Source organism: Lissotriton vulgaris, chromosome 8 (genome assembly GCF_964263255.1).
Source record: "Lissotriton vulgaris chromosome 8, aLisVul1.2, whole genome shotgun sequence".
NCBI classification, from domain to species: Eukaryota; Metazoa; Chordata; class Amphibia; order Caudata; family Salamandridae; genus Lissotriton; species Lissotriton vulgaris.
In genome coordinates, this window is record NC_141696.1 from 1,528,527,397 (window position 1) to 1,528,551,025 (window position 23,629).

Sequence of the window (23,629 nt, forward strand, 5' to 3'; positions counted from 1 at the left end):
ACAAACATTTCCTCGCGTTTCTTCAACCACACCTTTCTTAATCAAATCTTGCACAATCAATAAGAGTGCACGCTCACCTTCATTCGATATTTTATATTGAGGAATTCTTGGAAATTTCACATTCGCTTTCAAAGTTACTACATACGGTGGAATCTCTAGTAGACCTACATCATTGGGACCAGTCGCCCAAAGAGAATCAGGGAGTGAACGTAGCTCCGGCGGGAGTTTGTCCATTGACAAGTACATCGGAGAGGTGAGTCTTTTACCCAAAGTAAGCTGTACTCCTTCCGGAGAACAGTACAATGTCGCATATAGTCGTTTTAACAAATCTAAACCAAGCAGATTTTCATTACAACCTGTCGTCAAAATTAAGGGTGCTTTCAATTGACACGGTCCAACAGAAATAGACAAAGGACCAGATATCGGGTTGTACACAGGGGCGCCTGAAAAACCTACGGAAACATTTGTTGAGCCAGACAAAGGTGCGCCAGGGAGTTTCGCATGCATGATAGAACTTTTTGCGGCACCAGTATCCAACAGAAACGGTTCGACTACACCTGATGTTGCTACTGCGACATAAGGCCCACTCTGATCCACTGGAACTGATACTACTCCCTCTCTCTGTCTATGGCTGTCCTAGTACCCATTTTGTTGAAATCCCTCTTCAACTTCACAATAATCCTCAACAAGATATTGCTGAGATCTATTCTGTTGAGCTGACTGTACATTTCGCTGATCAAAGTGATTAGAAGGACGATCATTAGTTTGTGGAGGCATAGCACCTCGTCCCCGACCTCTAGAATTCTGTGCAAAACCACCACGACCTCTCTGAGCTGCTGCCGCATTATTTTGCGCTAAAATCTGACAATCATTTTTATAGTGACCCTCTTTCTTACAGTACGCACACTGATTCCACTGGTATTGAGGCCTGGTCGAATTATAATCTGTCTTTTGATACGAATTCTGTTGCATATTAGTCTGATTCGTGCGAGGCGGATACGCCTGCTGTAAAAGAACTTTAGTCTTTAAATCTTTCGTTTTCTTCTCTGATTTCTCCTTTTCCTCTTTATCCCTATTTTCATAGTACTGTGCAGTCGCAAGTATTTGCGCTGTCGTAGATACAGCCCACGCACTTTCTGAGTCTTTCAATTTATTGCATAATTCGGGTAACAAATTATGCACAAATTTATCGACAAACAATCTCTGTCCTCCTTCAGTGCTCATATCCTGACCACTATGGTCTACAAAAGTCTCTTCGAACCTCGTGAAGAAGTCGGAGACACTTTCGTCTTTCTTCTGCTTGCATGCGGATAATTTATCCCAATTAACACGCAATGCTGGCATCAGAGTCTTCATTAAATCTATTATTCTACCTGGAAGATTAGCAATTAGGGGTTCGGGTTTCGCACCACCTATTTGTTGAGCATCTGCTGCAGTGATAGCTGCCCAATCACCACCTAAAGCAGCCTGATGATCCTCTCTACGAATTTTAGCCCACACTGGTTGTGGAACTACATTACCAAACAACATATCAATGTCGGCTAAGTTCATTATACAAGCCTCAACTGTCTGTGTCAATTCCTTGTAATATCCGGCTGGATTCTTACGTGGATCTGGCAAGGCCTGTTTCACTGCTAACACTTCTGCTCGCTTCCACGGAATATGTATCCATACTCTTTGGAACTGTGCTGGAGCAGCTACAACACCCGCAACTGCATCAGCTTGCACGGCTTCGCGCCAAATTGGAGGAACCTCCCTCATAGGATATTGGCGACTTAGCTTCATTCTACCTTTCTCTAAATCTCTCGGCGAACGAAGAGATGGATCATTCCTAAAACTCAAAATGAGTTCCATCGCTTCCTTTATATTATCGCCCACTATCATTCCAGCAGCAAACTCTTTTTGAATTTTAATTAAATCTTCCAAATCTGATTCGATATCGTCTTCTTCTATTTCCTCACGCAACAACGAGCACATCTCGTCGAAGACGTATCGCTGTGTTGGCTCTCCCCATTGCATAAATGTCTCTAACACATCTTTCGTACTATATCTTCTAACTTTTGTAATCCATCTGAGAGCCGTGGAGTCTAAAACTCCCCGTTCCTCAGTACTTGGAAGCTGACTCCGTCTCTGAACAGAGTCAGGAGTAGGAGTCTTAATCAAGGTTTTATATATAGGCGACAGCATATTAGTAACAGAATCAGTAATTCTTCGACGAACAGAAAGTGGAGTTAGTACACTCGCAGACATAGAGAACGCAGTAGAGGTAGGAATAGATGACGAAACAGTAGGAGTATCGAGGAAAATAGTTTGAGGACCAATAGGTACAGTGGTAGGTATAGGAGCGGGCAGTGCAGGAAGAGGAGGAGCTGTAGGAACATTTACATTCACCACAGGAGGTATAGGAACTTGATTCTGAGGAACAAGAACACCAGGTTGTCCAGCAACCGGCAATTGAACATTCGGGATGAGTGGAGCCGCAGCACCTTGTGCATACGGTGGAGGTGACCGTAACAGATAAGATAGCAGAGGATCGTTTTCGGAATCCTCCAGTATCTTAGCCATTTTCGATGGCAAGGCAGGATAGCACTTGTCAATCGCTAAGTTACGCTCTCTAATGGCTACATCTATGGCTTTCTCACACTCGTTAGCCTGCAACTGCTTAGTCGCTTGCTCTAGAGTTAACTCTTCTTGTTCTTTTTGCTCTTTCTTCAACCTTTTCATTTCTCTCTGTTTGGATTCTTTCCGCCAATAACGAAAAGAGTCAAACATTGCCGGCCGGGCTTTCTTCCTAAACAATTTCGCTTCTAAATTGTCGAGAATCTCTTGTTCAAAACTACCATGCAGTGGCCAACTAAGGACACCATCCTTCTTACAATAACGGACCCATATCTCATTATAAGTTATAGGACCCACACCATACTTACAATATAGGTCATATAGGGGAGTCCCAATCGGAGGAACCAGACAGGAATCCTCTAATTGTGAGTCACTGTTGCAACTAAAACAAGACAACATTTTCCGACTTACCATTTTCAGTCCGGAACACAAAACAAACAAAACACGAAACAAATTGTGCACTTGAACCAAGAACTTAGGCCTACCAAAACGAACTGATGTATCGATACCCAAAACTGAACCAAATAGATTATCGTAACCAGAACAACTAGTGATAATCTTACAAAACCAAACCAAACCAAGAACCGATCAAGGATTTTTAACAATCCTCACAAAAGTAACCAGCTAGCTATCACTAAATACTTAACTGAGGCACTGAAGACGTCACCAAGGAGAAACCCGTCACGTTTCGCCGTACTAAGGACTGCACCACTTCGGGTCCAAGACAGGGCGACGGTCAAGGCAACGGCCCACTGCAGCCGTCCTGAACGGGAACCCTCGTGGAAGAGAACTTCAGGGCCACTTTTGCGATATGCCGGGATCGATGAAGTGGGGCGCCTCCCTCAGGAATCTTCACACGAAGCTTCTCGAACTCTTCAGGCTTTTGGACCGGTACCGAATGACGTCGCCCCACGTTGGGCGCCAATTGGAGTTCTGGACTTTTTGGTTCCGTCCAGAGGTGTCAGGGTACAACACCCAAAGACCCCGGAGTCCCACCTGCCTTGGTGCACAAATGAACAGAAACACGGGCTTCTCGATGGTGGCGTCAAAGACCAAAGGTTTATTACTGCAGGGACACAGAAGTCACAGAATCTACACACGGGCAGAATCTAGGAGACTGTTCGATTTGTACACAGTGGGTTGCTCCTTATATACTAAAAATTGTGCTCTAGGCAAATATTTCACATGTCGGTACATTCCCAAACCTTTGTGTCTCTAAACAATAAATATTTGGCGTTACACAGGAACTGTCGATAATATCTGATACCAAACATCACGAAGAGGGGTTCCCACCAGTCCATCACAATCCCTTGTCAATATTGCATTCAAGACCCGGACCGCCTCATCGTAAAGTTCGTTACCTCCCCCTAATAAAGGCCCAGAAGGAAAGGAGCAGAGCCAGGTGCAGAAGATAGAAAAGCGGGATAAGAGATGTTTGTGGGTTGTAAATGGGCAAGGCTACCGGCTTCGGCCGCCTAATCATGATCAGGTACAATGGACAGGAAAACCAGTTCAGGTGGGCTGGCCTCGGGCAGAGGAGGCAGCCTTTGTCGAGTCATGCAGCTTCAGCGTGATCTGGTTTAAGGTGCACGTGTCATGTAAGAGGTGAATCTCCGGCTAAGGCTACGTGTCCTTAATCAAAGTGAAGTGAATGAAATGATCAGAGGCTATTGCATATGTGAGGGCAAGGAAACACAAAATGGCGGCCACGATCTAAGATGGATGCCGTGTGTATATCAGAAATGTGTCAGTGGAAGGAGTGCTCTTGCTCGTAGCGTAGCGAAAACACTAGGATATACTAAATGGATCATTTGCGGTTCACTGATACCATTTTTATGTATTTCCGACAAACTTAAAAACACGGATTCAAGTCGTCACGGAACCGTCACGGAACCTCAGTCCTACGACTTGCCTCGAGTTTCTGGGGATCGAGTTGGACTCCATTGAAGGGTGTTTCCGTTTGCCAGCTGAGAAAGTGTTGAAGTTCAGGGCTGCGCTGCAAGTGTGTATAAATGCATCAAAAGTTACGCTGCAACAATTACAGCAGTTGGTGGGACAGTTGAATTTTGCCCTGAGGGTAATACCAATGGCCCGCCCCTTTTCCCGTTCAATTGCCCAAGCGATGGTCGGCCTTAAAGAGTGCCATCATCGCACGAGACTATCGGCCGAGATCCGCCAGGACATGCGTATTTGGTTAGCATTTCTGGCGGACTTCAATGGTAGAATCGTCTGGAATGAACCAGCCGTGTCTTCTGAAGAGCTGGGGCTATGGACAGATTCAGCAGGAAGCATAGGTTTTGGCGCCATCTTCGGCACGAAATGGTCGGCACAAAGATGGCCGACATGGTGGCATGAGAATGGTCTGACGAGTAATATTGCTTTCCTGGAACTGTTTCCCATCTTGGTGGCCTTGAGAACATGGCCCGATGGGTTCAAAGATCACTCTGTCATATTTTGGTCTGACAATATGACCGTGGTCGAGTGCATCAATAGTCAGGCAGCACGTTGTAAACTGATTTTAAGACTGCTTAAGGAAATTGTTTTACTATGTATGCAATTGAACGTGCTATTCAGAGCAAAGCATGTTCCAGGGGTGATGAATCAGGCGGCTGACGCACTGTCTCGTTTTCAAATGCAGGCTTTTTCGGGTTTCCTCCCCTCAGCGGACCCAGAGCCGGCACCCTTTCCCGAAGCTCTCTGGTCTCTCGGTGCCCCGAACTTCGTCACCTCGTGGGAGAGAGTCTAGCACCAAGGACGAGGAAGGCATACGAAGGGGCGTTTCGGGCCTATTTAGCCTTTTTGGGGAGTGATAGAGAGCGACTTTGGGGTCACGAGGAATGGGTAGTGAATTTCCTGATGTCCTTATGTAGGGCTGGGAAATCGGTGGCTACGGCCCAGAGGCATCGTGCTGCCATTTCCTTTGTTGCCAGAGCACACGCTATCCAGGACCCAACAGCGTCTTTCGTTGTACAGAAAGCGCTGCGTGGGTGGCAACGCCTTGAGGGTCGCAGAGTAGATGAAAGGCGCCCGATAGGTTTGGATAGATTGTCCCAGTTGTTGGCCACACTCCCGGCCACATGTTCATCTCAGTTTGAGGCGGTGCTGTTCCGAGCCGCTTTTACGCTAGCATTTCACGGAGCAATGCGGGTAAGCGAACTAGTTGCAAGGAACAAACTGGATGTGGCAGGGGGTTTGTGCCAGGAACACGTTCAGATCAGGGGAGAAACAATGACTGTCTCCTTTGTAAAGTCCAAGACTGATCAAGATGGGATGGGTGACTGCGTCATCATACGCAGGATTCCTGGGTCCTCCATATGTCCGGTAAAGTGTTTAGAGGATTACCTAGCACGAAGGGTGGCATCATGGGGGGGGACTTTGTTAAGACACGCTGACGCCACCCCACTGACGAAATTTCAGTTTCAGCGGGTGCTTGCGATGTCAATTGCCGCTGCGGGCTTGAACCCGGGCGAATTTGGGACCCATTCCTTTCGGATAGGGGCTGCTACGGAAGCTACAGCCAGGGGTCTTAATGTTGAGCAAGTGAAACGAGTGGGGCGTTGGTCCTCCAATTGTTATAAAAGATACGTGCGGTTGCACATGTTGTGAAGCTATAATAATGTACTCACGCTTCTTGTTTTTGTTTGGTTTTCAGTTACGCAAGCCTACGAGGCTGGGCGGACTATGCAGTCGACCCTACACCGGGCCAGCGGTCAGACATCACCGGCTGTGAAAAAGGAGGTGTGGGTCGTGGGCCACTCATACGTGAGGCGTGCCGCAGACGTATTCAAAGCAGGTGACATGATTCACGTAGCTGGGGAATACGGGTACAGGATGTCCTTCTACGGAAGGGGCGGTCTCTGTATTGACCAGTTTCAAACATTTTTCGAGGGTTTGTTAGGGCGGACAAGGTCACCGCCGTCTATAGTTATAGTGCATGTTGGGGGCAATGATTTGGTCACCATCGGTAGACGACTACTCCTGGAGGCAATGCTTTCCACTGTAAGTTGGTTGGCGAGGAGAGTTCCGGGGTGCACGATTGCATGGTCCCATTTGATTCCACGAAAGGTGTGGCGGGGGGCTATCTCTATTCCTGCTTTGAACCATTCTGTTAGAAAGCTTAACAATAAAGTGAGTAGGTTGTTCCGTTCCAGGACATTGCATTCTATTTCTCATAGCTGTATTAATGATGACAGTATGTATTTGGGGGATGGTGTGCATTTGTCTTGGGTGGGGAATGAGTTACTCTTAGGAGACTTCTTAGCATGGTTAAAATCGTTGAAACATGACCTTTAGGTAGGAGTTTTGTGGGGGGTCCGGATAGCCGGTCAACTATCCGGCCTGTGGCGGTAAGGTCATGATCGGTGAGCACTAATTGGAAGATCCCTATGAGTGGGCGTCACCCAACACGGATGGGAGCGCTCGGGGGAGGTGGCCTTTGGCCCCTCAACGGGGAGGCGGTCCCTTCTAAGGATGGGTCGCCGAAAGAAGAGGAAAGGCGGTCAAGGCCCCTTCCTGTGTAGGAGGGGTTACAGCCCCCTCCTGGGGAATTTCCCGGGGCCAGTGACATCTGCGACGGCAGATGCGGTAAGTTGTGTGGGGTTGGGGGGAGGTCTACGATACCTTCTAGATACCTCACACGAGTCTTCGAACGACCGTTAACTGGCATCGAGTTGATAAGTGCCCCCGTCAAGTCAAGGGAAATTGGTAGTAGTTGCACTTGAGTACGCCTCAGTGCTGTCGCCCCTCCCAAGTGGGGGGGGTATGTCTGGTTAGGGATCTTGACACCGGTTACGACCTTGCCGTTGGCCCTTAAACGTTAGGATGTACAATTTCAATATTTCAAGTAAATGTTTTGTAGGATGTTAGTTCGGCTAGGAGAACCTCTGTATTAGAGAATCTGTTAAGGTTAGCCAAACATCGCAATGTGGTATGAAATTGTACATTAATGTTTAAATGTTTTAATTTTTTGTTTTAATAAATACGGCCGGGAGGGTCACTCCCTCCCACTTCCAAAAACTTCAAGAACTGTTTCCGTTTTCCCTCCTTTGGGGATTGTGTTGAGAGGGGGTGGCGGGTATCTCAGCCATATGGAAAGGGGCGACCACTCGGTCCCCCCGAACGTATGGCAGAGTGCCACGATCCCCCCGGGAAGCCATTTTGGGCGGGAGGCGCGTCTCGGCTGGTATGCCCGAAGCGGCGTAGCCGGGGCGCGCTTTTTCCCACCCTAGAGTGGGCTGGCCTAGACACTGACGCGGCCGGCCACGCCCTCGGGGCAGGCAGGGGCGGGTTTACGCCCGCCCTGAAGATGGATAAAAAGGGACGCAAGACCAGAAGACATCCTCTTGTTCCTGTGCTCTGAAGCTGCACCTCCTCGCTGCACGTGAGCTCGAGACGGAACGAAGAGCCAATTTTGACCCACCCACCAGCCCCTGAGGACAGCCAGTTGTTTTAATAAAATTGATCAATTATTCTATTTCGTTTACAGGTTATTGTAGTGTTGTGTTGATGTTGAATGTGTAATAAAGATTGGTCTAATTTTACAAGTTTGTGATTAAAGAACTTCGGATTTAAGGTCCATTTATAAACAGGCTTTTTCGGTCATAGTGGCCAATGTAGTTTCGTTTAGTTAGCATTTGTCGTATTTATTTTGGTCGGGCGGTAAGGTCATGATCGGTGAGCACTAATTGGAAGATCCCTATGAGTGGGCGTCACCCAACACGGATGGGAGCGCTCGGGGGAGGTGGCCTTTGGCCCCTCAACGGGGAGGCGGTCCCTTCTAAGGATGGGTCGCCGAAAGAAGAGGAAAGGCGGTCAAGGCCCCTTCCTGTGTAGGAGGGGTTACAGCCCCCTCCTGGGGAATTTCCCGGGGCCAGTGACATCTGCGACGGCAGATGCGGTAAGTTGTGTGGGGTTGGGGGGAGGTCTACGATACCTTCTAGATACCTCACACGAGTCTTCGAACGACCGTTAACTGGCGTCGAGTTGATAAGTGCCCCCGTCAAGTCAAGGGAAATTGGTAGTAGTTGCACTTGAGTACGCCTCAGTGCTGTCGCCCCTCCCAAGTGGGGGGGGTATGTCTGGTTAGGGATCTTGACACCGGTTACGACCTTGCCGTTGGCCCTTAAACGTTAGGATGTACAATTTCAATATTTCAAGTAAATGTTTTGTAGGATGTTAGTTCGGCTAGGAGAACCTCTGTATTAGAGAATCTGTTAAGGTTAGCCAAACATCGCAATGTGGTATGAAATTGTACATTAATGTTTAAATGTTTTAATTTTTTGTTTTAATAAATACGGCCGGGAGGGTCACTCCCTCCCACTTCCAAAAACTTCAAGAACTGTTTCCGTTTTCCCTCCTTTGGGGATTGTGTTGAGAGGGGGTGGCGGGTATCTCAGCCATATTAGATCTTCAGTCTAACGCTCTCCCAACTGAGCTATTTCGGCCTTCTGATAGCTGGGGTCTTCATATTTTAATTTGAATCATTTAACAAAATAGATGCAGGACCTGGATTTTTAACCTCATATGGTAGAGATATGTTTTAAGGAGTCCTGTATCATTCCCCAGTTAACTGGTGCAATGGGTAAATAGCATTTTTGGGATCCAGGTTAGGTAGTTGTTTTTTTAACTCTGAATGGACTAGCACTATATTACCCAGATATATTTGGCATGAGTAGGTAAGCAATGTCATCTGACTACTGACATCTGTGTTCAAGGGGAAGAGGAATGTGATGCAGACAAGAGTTTACTTTACAAAAAAGGACGAAATGGAAAACATTCATAGTCAAACCTGAAGGCAAGATAGGTGGAAGAAAGTTTAAAAGGAGGACAGAAAGCAAAGTCTATGTTGAATTGATCATTTTGTAGATCAGTTGATAAAAATGTTGATAGAGAAAAAAGTACTACAGCTGATTCCAAGACCTATTTTGTTAGAAGCAAGGAACCTCTCAACTGTGCCGAAACCCGGGATTGAACCAGGGACCTTTAGATCTTCAGTCTAACGCTCTCCCAACTTAGCTATTTCGGGCTGCTTACAGCTGTGGTCTTCATACTTTAATTTAAACCATTTAACAAAATCGATGCAGGACCTGGATTTTTAACCTCATATGGTGAGATATGTTTTAAGGAGTCCTGTATCATTCCGCAATTAACTGGTGCAATGGGTAAATAGCATTTTTGGGATCCAGGTTAGGTAGTTGTTTTTTTTAACTCTGAATGGACTAGCACTATATTACCCAGATATATTTGGCATGAGTAGGTAAGCAATGTCATCTGACTACTGACATCTGTGTTCAAGGGGAAGTGGAAGGTAATGCAGACAAGAGTTTACTTTACAAAAAAGCATGAAATGGGAAATATTCATTGTCAAACCTGAAGGTAAGAGAGGTGGAAGCAAGTTTAGAAGGAGGACATAAAGCAAAGTCTATGTTAAATTGATTGTGTTGTAGATCAGTTCGAAAAAATTTGATGAATAGAGAAAAAGTTCTACAGCTGATTCCAAGACCTATTTTGCTAGAAGCAAGGAACCTCTCAACTGTGCCGAAACCCGGGATTAAACCAGGGACCTTTAGATCTTCAGTCTAACGCTCTCCAAACTGAGCTATTTCGGCCTTCTCATAGCTGTGGTCTTCATACTTTAATTTGAACCATTTAACAAAATAGATGCAGGACCTGGATTTTTAACCTCATATGGTAGAGATATGTTTTAAGGAGTCCTGTACCATTCCCCAGTTAACTGGTGCAATGGGTAAATAGCATTTTTGGGATCCAGGTTAGGTAGTTGTTTTTTTAACTCTGAATGGACTAGCACTATATTACCTAGATATATTTGGCATGAGTAGGTAAGCAATGTCATCTGACTACTGACATCTGTGTTCAAGGGGAAGTGGAATGTGATGCAGACAAGAGTTTACTTAACAAAAAAGGACGAAATGGGAAACATTCATTGTCAAACCTGAAGGCAAGATAGGTGGAAGAAAGTTTAAAAAGAGGACAGAAAGCAAAGTCTATGTTGAATTGATCATTTTGTAGATCAGTTGATAAAAATGTTGATAGAGAAAAAAGTACTACAGCTTATTCCAAGACCTATTTTGTTAGAAGCAAGGAACCTCTCAACTGTGCCGAAACCCAGGATTGAACCAGGGACCTTTAGATCTTCAGTCTAACGCTCTCCCAACTGAGCTATTGCAGCCTGCGTATAGCTGTGGTCTTCATACTTTAATTTAAACCTTTTAACAAAATAGATGCAGGACCTGGATTTTTAACCTCATATGGTAGAGATATGTTTTAAGGAGTCCTGTATCATTCCGCAATTAACTGGTGCAATGGGCAAATAGCAGTTTTGGGATCCAGGTTAGGTAGTTGTTTTTTTAACTCTGAATGGACTAGCACTATATTACCCAGATATATTTGGCATGAGTAGGTAAGCAATGTCATCTGACTACTGACATCTGTATTCAAGGGGAGGTGGAAGGTAATGCAGACAAGAGTTTACTTTACAAAAAAGCATGAAATGGGAAATATTCATTGTCAAACCTGAAGGTAAGAGAGGTGGAAGCAAGTTTAGAAGGAGGACATAAAGCAAAGTCTATGTTAAATTGATTGTGTTGTAGATCAGTTGGAAAAAATTTGATGAATAGAGAAAAAGTACAACAGCTGATTCCAAGACCTATTTTGTTAGAAGCAAGGAACCTCTCAACTGTGCCGAAACCTGGGATTGAACCAGGGACCTTTAGATCTTCAGTCTAACGCTCTCCCAACTGAGCTATTTCGGCCTGCTTATAGCTGTGGTCTTCATACTTTAATTTAAACCATTTAACAAAATAGATGCAGGACCTGGATTTTTAACCTCATATGGTAGAGATATGTTTTAAGGAGTCCTGTATCATTCCCCAGTTAACTGGTGCAATGGGTAAATAGCATTTTTGGGATCCAGGTTAGGTAGTTGTTTTTTTAACTCTGAATGGACTAGCACTATATTACCTAGATATATTTGGCATGAGTAGGTAAGCAATGTCATCTGACTACTGACATCTGTGTTCAAGGGGAAGTGGAATGTGATGCAGACAAGAGTTTACTTTACAAAAAAGGACTAAATGGGAAACATTCATTGTCAAACCTGAAGGCAAGATAGGTGGAAGAAAGTTTAAAAGGAGGACAGAAAGCAAAGTCTATGTTGAATTGATCATTTTGTAGATCAGTTGATAAAAATGTTGATAGAGAAAAAAGTACTACAGCTGATTCCAAGACCTATTTTGTTAGAAGCAAGGAACCTCTCAACTGTGCCGAAACCCGGGATGGAACCAGGGACCTTTAGATCTAGAGTCTAACGCTCTCCCAACTGAGCTATAGCGGCCAGCTTATAGCTGTGGTCTTCATACTCTAATTTAAACCATTTAACAAAATAGATGCAGGACCTGGATTTTCAACCTCATATGGTAGAGATATGTTTTAAGGAGTCCTGTATCATTCCGCAATTAACTGGTGCAATGGGCAAATTGCAGTTTTGGGATCCAGGTTAGGTAGTTGTTTTTTTAACTCTGAATGGACTAGCACTATATTACCCATATATATTTGGCATGAGTAGGTAAGCAATGTCATCTGACTACTGACATCTGTATTCAAGGGGAGGTGGAAGGTAATGCAGACAAGAGTTTACTTTACAAAAAAGCATGAAATGGGAAATATTCATTGTCAAACCTGAAGGTAAGAGAGGTGGAAGCAAGTTTAGAAGGAGGACATAAAGCAAAGTCTATGTTAAATTGATTGTGTTGTAGATCAGTTGGAAAAAATTTGATGAATAGAGAAAAAGTACTACAGCTGATTCCAAGACCTATTTTTTTAGAAGCAAGGAACCTCTCAACTGTGCCGAAACCCGGGATTGAACCAGGGACCTTTAGATCTTCAGTCTAACGCTCTCCCAACTGAGCTATTTCGGCCTGCTTATAGCTGTGGTCTTCATACTTTAATTTAAACCATTTAACAAAATAGATGCAGGACCTGGATTTTTAACCTCATATGGTAGAGATATGTTTTAAGGAGTCCTGTATCATTCCACAATTAACTGGTGCAATGGGCAAATAGCAGTTTTGGGATCCAGGTTAGGTAGTTGTTTTTTTAACTCTGAATGGACTAGCACTATATTACCCAGATATATTTGGCATGAGTAGGTAAGCAATGTCATCTGACTACTGACATCTGTATTCAAGGGGAGGTGGAAGGTAATGCAGACAAGAGTTTACTTTACAAAAAAGCATGAAATGGGAAATATTCATTGTCAAACCTGAAGGTAAGAGAGGTGGAAGCAAGTTTAGAAGGAGGACATAAAGCAAAGTCTATGTTAAATTGATTGTGTTGTAGATCAGTTGGAAAAAATTTGATGAATAGAGAAAAAGTACTACAGCTGATTCCAAGACCTATTTTGTTAGAAGCAAGGAACCTCTCAACTGTGCCGAAACCCGGGATTGAACCAGGGACCTTTAGATCTTCAGTCTAACGCTCTCCCAACTGAGCTATTTCGGCCTGCTTATAGCTGGGGTCTTCATACTTTAATTTAAACCATTTAACAAAATAGATGCAGGACCTGGATTTTTACCCTCATATGGTAGAGATATGTTTTAAGGAGTCCTGTATCATTCCCCAGTTAACTGGTGCAATGGGTAAATAGCATTTTTGGGATCCAGGTTAGGTAGTTGTTTTTTTAACTCTGAATGGACTAGCACTATATTACCTAGATATATTTGGCATGAGTAGGTAAGCAATGTCATCTGACTACTGACATCTGTGTTCAAGGGGAAGTGGAATGTGATGCAGACAAGAGTTTACTTTACAAAAAAAGGACGAAATGGGAAACATTCATTGTCACACCTGAAGGCAAGATAGGTGGAAGAAAGTTTAAAAGGAGGACAGAAAGCAAAGTCTATGTTGAATTGATCATTTTGTAGATCAGTTGATAAAAATGTTGATAGAGAAAAAAGTACTACAGCTGATTCCAAGACCTATTTTGTTAGAAGCAAGGAACCTCTCAACTGTGCCGAAACCCAGGATTGAACCAGGGACCTTTAGATCTTCAGTCTAACGCTCTCCCAACTGAGCAATTTCGGCCTGCTTATAGCTGTGGTCTTCATACTTTAATTTAAACCATTTAACAAAATAGATGCAGGACCTGGATTTTTAACCTCATATGGTAGAGATATGTTTTAAGGAGTCCTGTATCATTCCGCAATTAACTGGTACAATGGGAAAATAGCATTTTTTGGATCCAGGTTAGGTAGTTGTTTTTTTAACTCTGAATGGACTAGCACTATATTATCCAGATATATTTGGCATGAGTAGGTAAGCAATGTCATCTGACTACTGACATCTGTGTTCAAGGGGAAGTGGAAGGTAATGCAGACAAGAGTTTACTTTACAAAAAAGCATGAAATGGGAAATATTCATTGTCAAACCTGAAGATAAGAGAGGTGGAAGCAAGTTTAGAAGGAGGACATAAAGCAAAGTCTATGTTAAATTGATTGTGTTGTAGATCAGTTGGAAAAAATTTGATGAATAGAGAAAAAGTACTACAGCTGATTCCAAGACCTATTTTGTTAGAAGCAAGGAACGTCTCAACTGTGCCGAAACCCAGGATTGAACCAGGGACCTTTAGATCTTCAGTCTAACACTCTCCCAACTAAGCTATTTCGGCCTTCTGATAGCTGGGGTCTTCATACTTTAATTTGAACCATTTAACAAAATAGATGCAGGACCTGGATTTTTAACCTCATATGGTAGAGATATGTTTTAAGGAGTCCTGTATCATTCCCCAGTTAACTGGTGCAATGGGTAAATAGCATTTTTGGGATCCAGGTTAGGTAGTTGTTTTTTTAACTCTGAATGGACTAGCACTATATTACCCAGATATATTTGGCATGAGTAGGTAAGCAATGTCATCTGACTACTGACATCTGTGTTCAAGGGGAAGTGGAATGTGATGCAGACAAGAGTTTACTTTACAAAAAAGGACGAAATGGAAAACATTCATAGTCAAACCGGAAGGCAAGATAGGTGGAAGAAAGTTTAAAAGGAGGACAGAAAGCAAAGTCTATGTTGAATTGATCATTTTGTAGATCAGTTGATAAAAATGTTAATAGAGAAAAAGTACTACAGCTGATTCCAAGACCTATTTTGTTAGAAGCAAGGAACCTCTCAACTGTGCCGAAACCCGGGATTGAACCAGGGACCTTTAGATCTTCAGTCTAACGCTCTCCCAACTGAGCTATTTCGGCCTTCTGATAGCTGGGGTCTTCATACTTTAATTTGAACCATTTAACAAAATAGATGCAGGACCTGGATTTTTAACCTCATATGGTAGAGATATGTTTTAAGGAGTCCTGTATCATTCCCCAGTTAACTGGTGCAATGGGTAAATAGCATTTTTGGGATCCAGGTTAGGTAGTTGTTTTTTTAACTCTGAATGGACTAGCACTATATTACCCAGATATATTTGGCATGAGTAGTTAAGCAATGTCATCTGACTACTGACATCTGTGTTCAAGGGGAAGTGGAATGTGATGCAGACAAGAGTTTACTTTACAAAAAAGGACGAAATGGAAAACATTCATAGTCAAACCTGAAGGCAAGATAGGTGGAAGAAAGTTTAAAAGGAGGACAGAAAGCAAAGTCTATGTTGAATTGATCATTTTGTAGATCAGTTGATAAAAATGTTGATAGAGAAAAAAGTACTACAGCTGATTCCAAGACCTATTTTGTTAGAAGCAAGGAACCTCTCAACTGTGCCGAAACCCGGGATTGAACCAGGGACCTTTAGATCTTCAGTCTAACGCTCTCCCAACTGAGCTATTTCGGCCTGCTTATAGCTGTGGTCTTCATACTTTAATTTAAACCATTTAACAAAACAGATGCAGGACCTGGATTTTTAACCTCATATGGTGAGATATGTTTTAAGGAGTCCTGTATCATTCCGCAATTAACTGGTGCAATGGGTAAATAGCATTTTTGGGATCCAGGTTAGGTAGTTGTTTTTTTTTAACTCTGAATGGACTAGCACTATATTACCCAGATATATTTGGCATGAGTAGGTAAGCAATGTCATCTGACTACTGACATCTGTGTTCAAGGGGAAGTGGAAGGTAATGCAGACAAGAGTTTACTTTACAAAAAAGCATGAAATGGGAAATAATCATTGTCAAACCTGAAGGTAAGAGAGGTGGAAGCAAGTTTAGAAGGAGGACATAAAGCAAAGTCTATGTTAAATTGATTGTGTTGTAGATCAGTTGGAAAAAATTTGATGAATAGAGAAAAAGAACTACAGCTGATCCCAAGACCTATTTTGTTAGAAGCAAGGAACCTCTCAACTGTGCCGAAACCCGGGATTGAACCAGGGACCTTTAGATCTTCAGTCTAACGCTCGCTCAACTGAGCTATTTCGGCCTGCTTAGAGCTGTGGTCTTCATACTTTAATTTAAACCATTTAACAAAATAGATGCAGGACATGGATTTTTAACCTCATATGGTAGGTTATGTTTTAAGGAGTCCTGTATCATTCCCCAGTTAACTGGTGCAATGGGTAAATAGCATTTTTGGGATCCAGGTTAGGTAGTTGTTTTTTTAACTCTGAATGGACTAGCACTATATTACCCAGATATATTTGGCATGAGTAGGTAAGCAATGTCATCTGACTACTGACATCTGTGTTCAAGGGGAAGTGGAATGTGATGCAGACAAGAGTTTACTTTACAAAAAAGGACAAAATGGAAAACATTCATAGTCAAACCTGAAGGCAAGATAGGTGGAAGAAAGTTTAAAAGGAGGACAGAAAGCAAAGTCTATGTTGAATTGATCATTTTGTAGATCAGTTGATAAAAATGTTGATAGAGAAAAGAGTACTACAGCTGATTCCAAGACCTATTTTGTTAGAAGAGAGGAACCTCTCAACTGTGCCGAAACCCAGGATTGAACCAGGGACCTTTAGATCTTCAGTCTAACGCTCTCCCAGCTTAGCTATTTTGGCCTGCTTATAGCTGTGGTCTTCATACTTTAATTTAAACCATTTAACAAAATAGATGCAGGACCTGGATTTTTAACCTCATATGGTGAGATATGTTTTAAGGAGTCCTGTATCATTCCGCAATTAACTGGTGCAATAGGTAAATAGCATTTTTGGGATCCAGGTTAGGTAGTTGTTTTTTTAACTCTGAATGGACTAGCACTATATTACCCAGATATATTTGGCATGAGTAGGTAAGCAATGTCATCTGACTACTGACATCTGTGTTCAAGGGGAAGTGGAAGGTAATGCAGACAAGAGTTTACTTTACAAAAAAGCATGAAATGGGAAATATTCATTGTCAAACCTGAAGGTAAGAGAGGTGGAAGCAAGTTTAGAAGGAGTACATAAAGCAAAGTCTATGTTAAATTGATTGTGTTGTAGATCAGTTGGAAAAATTTGATGAATAGAGAAAAAGTACTACAGCTGATTCCAAGACCTATTTTGTTAGAAGCAAGGAACCTCTCAACTGTGCCGAAACCCGGGATTGAATCAGGGACCTTTAGATCTTCAGTCTAACGCTCTCCCAACTGAGCTATTTCGGCCTGCTTATAGCTGTGGTCTTCATACTTTAATTTAAACCATTTAACAAAATAGATGCAGGACCTGGATTTTTAACCTCACATGGTAGAGATATGTTTTAAGGAGTCCTGTATCATTCCGCAATTAACTGGTGCAATGGGCGAATAGCAGTTTTGGGATCCAGGTTAGGTAGTTGTTTTTTTAACTCTGAATGGACTAGCACTATATTACCCAGATATATTTGGCATGAGTAGGTAAGCAATGTCATCTGACTACTGACATCTGTATTCAAGGGGAGGTGGAAGGTAATGCAGACAAGAGTTTACTTTACAAAAAAGCATGAAATGGGAAATATTCATTGTCAAACCTGAAGGTAAGAGAGGTGGAAGCAAGTTTAGAAGGAGGACATAAAGCAAAGTCTATGTTAAATTGATTGTGTTGTAGATCAGTTGGAAAAAATTTGATGAATAGAGAAAAAGTACTACAGCTGATTCCAAGACCTATTTTGTTAGAAGCAAGGAACCTCTCAACTGTGCCGAAACCCGGGATTGAACCAGGGACCTTTAGATCTTCAGTCTAACGCTCTCCCAACTAAGCTATTTCGGCCTGCTTATAGCTGGGGTCTTCATACTTTAATTTAAACCATTTAACAAAATAGACTCAGGACCTGGATTTTTACCCTCATATGGTAGAGATATGTTTTAAGGAGTCCTGTATAATTCCCCAGTTAACTGGTGCAATGGGTAAATAGCATTTTTGGGATCCAGGTTAGGTAGTTGTTTTTTTAACTCTGAATGGACTAGCACTATATTACCTAGATATATTTGGCATGAGTAGGTAAGCAATGTCATCTGACTACTGACATCTGTGTTCAAGGGGAAGTGGAATGTGATGCAGACAAGAGTTTACTTTACAAAAAAGGACGAAATGGGAAACATTCATTGTCAAACCTGAAGGCAAGATAGGTGGAAGAAAGTTTAAAAGAAGGACAGAAAGCAAAGTCTATGTTGAATTGATCATTTTGTAGATCAGTTGATAAAAATGTTGATAGAGAAAAAAGTACTACAGCTGATTCCAAGACCTATTTTGTTAGAAGCAAGGAACCTCTCAACTGTGCCGAAACCCGGGATGGAACCAGGGACCTTTAGATCTTCAGTCTAACGCTCTCCCAACTGAGCTATTGCGGCCTGCTTATAGCTGTGGTCTTCATACTTTAATTTAAACTATTTAACAAAATAGATGCAGGACCTGGATTTTTAACCTCATATGGTAGAGATATGTTTTAAGGAGTCCTGTATCATTCCGCAATTAACTGGTGCAATGGGCAAATAGCAGTTTTGGGATCCAGGTTAGGTAGTTGTTTTTTTAACTCTGAATGGACTAGCACTATATTACCCAGATATATTTGGCATGAGTAGGTAAGCAATGTCATCTGACTACTGACATCTGTATTCAAGGGGAGGTGGAAGGTAATGCAGACAAGAGTTTACTTTACAAAAAAGCATGAAATGGGAAATATTCATTGTCAAACCTGAAGGTAAGAGAGGTGGAAGCAAGTTTAGAAGGAGGACATAAAGCAAAGTCTATGTTAAATTGATTGTGTTGTAGATCAGTTGGAAAAAATTTGATGAATAGAGAAAAAGGACTACAGCTGATTCCAAGACCTATTTTGTTAGAAGCAAGGAAACTCTCAACTGTGCTGAAACCCGGGATTAAACCAGGGACCTTTAGATCTTCAGTCTAACGCTCTCCCAACTGAGCTATTTCGGCCTGCTTATAGCTGTGGTCTTCATACTTTAATTTAAACCATTTAACAAAATAGATGCAGGACCTGGATTTTTAACCTCATATGGTAGAGATATGTTTTAAGGAGTCCTGTATCATTCCGCAATTAACTGGTACAATGGGTAAATAGCATTTTTTGGATCCAGGTTAGGTAGTTGTTTTTTTAACTCTGAATGGACTAGCACTATATTACCCAGATATATTTGGCATGAGTAGGTAAGCAATGTCATCTGACTACTGACATCTGTGTTCAAGGGGAAGTGGAAGGTAATGCAGACAGAAGTTTACTTTACAAAAAAGCATGAAATGGGAAATATTCATTGTCAAACCTGAAGGTAAGAGAGGTGGAAGCAAGTTTAGAAGGAGTACATAAAGCAAAGTCTATGTTAAATTGATTGTGTTGTAGATCAGTTGGAAAAAATTTGATGAATAGAGAAAAAGTACTACAGCTGATTCCAAGACCTATTTTGTTAGAAGCAAGGAACCTCTCAACTGTGCCGTAACCCGGGATTGAACCAGGGACCTTTAGATCTTCAGTCTAACGCTCTCCCAACTGAGCTATTTCGGCCTTCTGATAGCTGGGGTCTTCATACTTTAATTTGAACCATTTAACAAAATAGATGCAGGACCTGGATTTTTAACCTCATATAGTAGAGATATGTTTTAAGGAGTCCTGTATCATTCCCCAGTTAACTCTGAATGGACTAGCACTATATTACCCAGATATATTTGGCATGAGTAGGTAAGCAATGTCATCTGACTACTGACATCTGTGTTCAAGGGGAAGTGGAATGTGATGCAGACAAGAGTTTACTTTACAAAAAAGGACGAAATGGAAAACATTCATAGTCAAACCTGAAGGCAAGATAGGTGGAAGAAAGTTTAAAAGGAGGACAGAAAGCAAAGTCTATGTTGAATTGATCATTTTGTAGATCAGTTGATAAAAATGTTAATAGAGAAAAAAGTACTACAGCTGATTCCAAGACCTATTTTGTTAGAAGCAAGGAACCTCTCAACTGTGCCGAAACCCAGGATTGAACCAGGGATCTTGGAAAGGGGCGACCACTCGGTCCCCCCGAACGTATGGCAGAGTGCCTCGATCCCCCCGGGAAGCCATTTTGGGCGGGAGGCGCGTCTCGGCTGGTATGCCCGAAGCGGCGTAGCCGGGGCGCGCTTTTTCCCGCCCTAGAGTGGGCTGGCCTAGACACTGACGCGGCCGGCCACGCCCTCGGGGCAGGCAGGGGCGGGTTTACGCCCGCCCTGAAGATGGATAAAAAGGGACGCAAGACCAGAAGACATCCTCTTGTTCCTGTGCTCTGAAGCTGCACGTGAGCTCGAGACGGAACGAAGAGCCAATTTTGAGCGTTTTAATCGTTCTTGTTTGTTTTGCAGTTACTTTGTTGGAGAATGCCGAAGAAGGTGGGAAAGCGCATGACTACTGACCAGATGCTGCGTGTTCTCATGAAGGAGATGTCCGAGCTAAAGAAGCGGGTGGACAAGAATGAGGAAGGGGGTCCAAAACGTCCTTTGGCGGGAGCAGCCCCGGGAGGGAAAAACAAGAGGCCCAGGAGGGGGGCAGCGGGTGAAGACATCCCGGGTCCCAGTGCCCCGCTCGAGGCTCCAACTCCCGTGCCGGAGGAGGGGAATCCGATTCCCGTTGTGGTCACCCCCGTGTCCGAGGATGATATGCCGCCTGAGCTGGCAGCACAATTGGCAGCGTGGTTGGGTAAAGATAATGAGGGCGCCACGGCTGTCGATGCGCAGGCGCTGATAAAGCAATTGCGTGAGAAACGGGAAGCAGCCAAGGTGCCCGTGCCGGCTGCAGTAGGGGACAAGACACCAGGGACGATTGCGACCACAGAGGCAGCGTCAGGTGCAGGTAAGCGGCCATTGCCGATCGCGAGGGATGAGTCAACACCCTCTCGGAGAGAAAAGTTGGGGCAACATGTTCCTTTGGCAATTAAGGAAAAGATTTGGGCGGGGGAGTATGTGAACATTTTCTCATTGCTTGTTGATCATTATGAGGTAGAGCATGTAAAGAGTCAGAAGGATCTCATGCATCCGAGTGTTTGGCGCGCAAAAATGGCCGCCTTTAAAGTGAATGAGAATATCGGCAATTGGGGCAATGCTTGGGGAATCTTTACATCAATCTTGGGGGAACGTAGACCTGAGTTGCTTTCCGAGTTCCCAATCTATCAATCACGAATCATGGGGTACTCGACATCGCACCAGGGTAATCATTGGTTCTGTTACGATAATCTGTTCAGAAAGGAAAAGGAGCATAATAAAAGTTTAACCTGGGATTGTTATGATTCCTTGACTTGGGATAAAATGAAGGAGTCAGGAATGTTGAAAATGCCGTTGGTGGGAAGTAATGTTGGCGAATCCTCCCGGCAATATGCGGGGACGCCCTTTCGATCAGGTACGGGTGCCGACGATTACTCGAAACCTGCCGGCAATACCGGAAAAAGGGGTTTCTGCTTTAATTACAACAGAGGTAAATGTACTAGACCCCAGGGATCGTGTAAATTCAAACATGAATGTAGTGGTTGTGGGTCGTCCCATCCTGAGTCCTCGTGCAGAGCCAGAACGGGTGATAATGGGGGGAGAGGAGGTGCCAAACAGGTCTAATATAGTCCGAGGGGCGCCTTTACCTACTCCGATTGATACCCTGGCGATGATTCCCTGGCTCAGTGAATACCCGGATCGTACTTCTGCTGGGGTGCTGCGGAACGGTTTTTCGTATGGTTTCCGCATCCCGGTAGGGGACTTTCAGGGTGTGGAAAAGTGTAAAAATCAACTTTCCGTCCTGCAGCATACGACCGTAGTACAGGATAAGATCCGGAAAGAGGTGACTCGAGGTCGGGTCGCCGGCCCGTTTAGTGTACCCCCGGTCCAGAATTTTGTTTGTTCTCCCTTAGGGGTAGTCCCCAAGAAAGACCCCGGTGAGTTCCGACTGATTCATAATTTATCAGCTCCACGAGGTCTTTCCGTAAATGATGCAATCGATCCAGAAGTGTGTTCGGTGCGGTACGCATCCTTCGATGAGGCCGTAGCCATTTTGAATCGCCTTGGGCCCGGGGCGCTGATGGCGAAGTCAGATATCGAGTCAGCGTTCCGATTGCTCCCGGTACACCCAGACGACCAGCGTCTCCTAGGATTCATGTTTCAGGGTGGTTATTACATGGATAGGTGTATGCCAATGGGGTGCTCTATATCCTGTGCTTATTTCGAGAAATTCAGTAGTTTTCTACAATGGGTCTTCACAAAGAAAACAGGTTTCCAAGATGTAATGCACTACCTTGATGATTTTCTGTTTCTTGGGGCAGCTGGGGATCTTGAATGTGGCCGGGCCTTGGCCGAATTTTGTGTGTTAATGAAACAGTTTGGTGTGCCATTGGCGCCGGGTAAAACAGTGGGTCCTACGACTTGCCTCGAGTTTCTGGGGATCGAGTTGGACTCCATTGAAGGGTGTTTCCGTTTGCCAGCTGAGAAAGTGTTGAAGTTCAGGGCTGCGCTGCAAGTGTGTATAAATGCATCAAAAGTTACGCTGCAACAATTACAGCAGTTGGTGGGACAGTTGAATTTTGCCCTGAGGGTAATACCAATGGCCCGCCCCTTTTCCCGTTCAATTGCCCAAGCGATGGTCGGCCTTAAAGAGTGCCATCATCGCACGAGACTATCGGCCGAGATCCGCCAGGACATGCGTATTTGGTTAGCATTTCTGGCGGACTTCAATGGTAGAATCGTCTGGAATGAACCAGCCGTGTCTTCTGAAGAGCTGGGGCTATGGACAGATTCAGCAGGAAGCATAGGTTTTGGCGCCATCTTCGGCACGAAATGGTCGGCACAAAGATGGCCGACATGGTGGCATGAGAATGGTCTGACGAGTAATATTGCTTTCCTGGAACTGTTTCCCATCTTGGTGGCCTTGAGAACATGGCCCGATGGGTTCAAAGATCACTCTGTCATATTTTGGTCTGACAATATGACCGTGGTCGAGTGCATCAATAGTCAGGCAGCACGTTGTAAACTGATTTTAAGACTGCTTAAGGAAATTGTTTTACTATGTATGCAATTGAACGTGCTATTCAGAGCAAAGCATGTTCCAGGGGTGATGAATCAGGCGGCTGACGCACTGTCTCGTTTTCAAATGCAGGCTTTTTCGGGTTTCCTCCCCTCAGCGGACCCAGAGCCGGCACCCTTTCCCGAAGCTCTCTGGTCTCTCGGTGCCCCGAACTTCGTCACCTCGTGGGAGAGAGTCTAGCACCAAGGACGAGGAAGGCATACGAAGGGGCGTTTCGGGCCTATTTAGCCTTTTTGGGGAGTGATAGAGAGCGACTTTGGGGTCACGAGGAATGGGTAGTGAATTTCCTGATGTCCTTATGTAGGGCTGGGAAATCGGTGGCTACGGCCCAGAGGCATCGTGCTGCCATTTCCTTTGTTGCCAGAGCACACGCTATCCAGGACCCAACAGCGTCTTTCGTTGTACAGAAAGCGCTGCGTGGGTGGCAACGCCTTGAGGGTCGCAGAGTAGATGAAAGGCGCCCGATAGGTTTGGATAGATTGTCCCAGTTGTTGGCCACACTCCCGGCCACATGTTCATCTCAGTTTGAGGCGGTGCTGTTCCGAGCCGCTTTTACGCTAGCATTTCACGGA

General features: G+C 44.0%; 6 non-coding genes across 6 annotated transcripts; all 6 read right to left on the reverse strand.

Moving 5' to 3' along the window:
* Nucleotides 1–11,317: 11,317 nt before the first annotated feature.
* On the reverse strand, nt 11,318–11,390 carry TRNAF-GAA (transfer RNA phenylalanine (anticodon GAA)). The gene has a single exon. It is a non-coding gene; the product is annotated as a tRNA-Phe (tRNA).
* A 1,091-nt stretch (nt 11,391–12,481) lies between these two features.
* On the reverse strand, nt 12,482–12,554 carry TRNAF-GAA (transfer RNA phenylalanine (anticodon GAA)). The gene has a single exon. It is a non-coding gene; the product is annotated as a tRNA-Phe (tRNA).
* Nucleotides 12,555–13,064: 510 nt separating this feature from the next.
* On the reverse strand, nt 13,065–13,137 carry TRNAF-GAA (transfer RNA phenylalanine (anticodon GAA)). The gene has a single exon. It is a non-coding gene; the product is annotated as a tRNA-Phe (tRNA).
* A 1,672-nt stretch (nt 13,138–14,809) lies between these two features.
* On the reverse strand, nt 14,810–14,882 carry TRNAF-GAA (transfer RNA phenylalanine (anticodon GAA)). Its single transcript has one exon. It is a non-coding gene; the product is annotated as a tRNA-Phe (tRNA).
* Nucleotides 14,883–15,390: 508 nt separating this feature from the next.
* TRNAF-GAA (transfer RNA phenylalanine (anticodon GAA)) lies at nt 15,391–15,463 on the reverse strand. The gene has a single exon. It is a non-coding gene; the product is annotated as a tRNA-Phe (tRNA).
* A 2,255-nt stretch (nt 15,464–17,718) lies between these two features.
* Nucleotides 17,719–17,791, reverse strand: TRNAF-GAA (transfer RNA phenylalanine (anticodon GAA)). The gene has a single exon. It is a non-coding gene; the product is annotated as a tRNA-Phe (tRNA).
* Nucleotides 17,792–23,629: the final 5,838 nt, after the last annotated feature.